We start from the raw sequence: 413 nt of genomic DNA on the forward strand, positions 1-413 counted from the left end.
AGAGAGAGAGAAAGAGAAAGAGAGGGAGAGGGAGAGAAAAAGAGAGAGAGAGAGAGGGAGGGAGAGGGAGAGGGAGAGAGAGAGAGGAAGGAAGAAAGGAAGGTAAATGCATTCTTACAGATAAAGAAGAAAAGGCAAGGGCTGTATTAAACAACTTAGATCGGTGTTGATAAACTTTATGCAAAAGGCCAGAGCAGGCCACCAGGGAAGGATGAGTCAGGGAAAAAGCACTGACCACACAAGACTGAATTTGATCCCCAGAACCCACAGAGGAAGGAGAGAGCAACCTCCTGAAGTCGTCCTTTGAGCTCCATGCACACACCAAGACATGAGCACACCCTCACTCACACCCAGTAATACCATCCTTAATTGTCCAGGGACAGAAAGCCCACTTGATTCAATCCCTACTACCA

At 47.5% G+C, this 413-nt stretch overlaps 1 protein-coding gene across 3 annotated transcripts in view; it reads right to left on the reverse strand.

Moving 5' to 3' along the window:
* Positions 1–413, reverse strand: part of Cct6b (chaperonin containing TCP1 subunit 6B) — a 45,815-nt gene that overhangs the window by 15,978 nt on the left and 29,424 nt on the right. The window lies entirely within an intron of this gene.

Source organism: Mastomys coucha, unplaced genomic scaffold (assembly GCF_008632895.1).
Source record: "Mastomys coucha isolate ucsf_1 unplaced genomic scaffold, UCSF_Mcou_1 pScaffold5, whole genome shotgun sequence".
In the NCBI taxonomy this organism is placed as follows: Eukaryota; Metazoa; Chordata; class Mammalia; order Rodentia; family Muridae; genus Mastomys; species Mastomys coucha.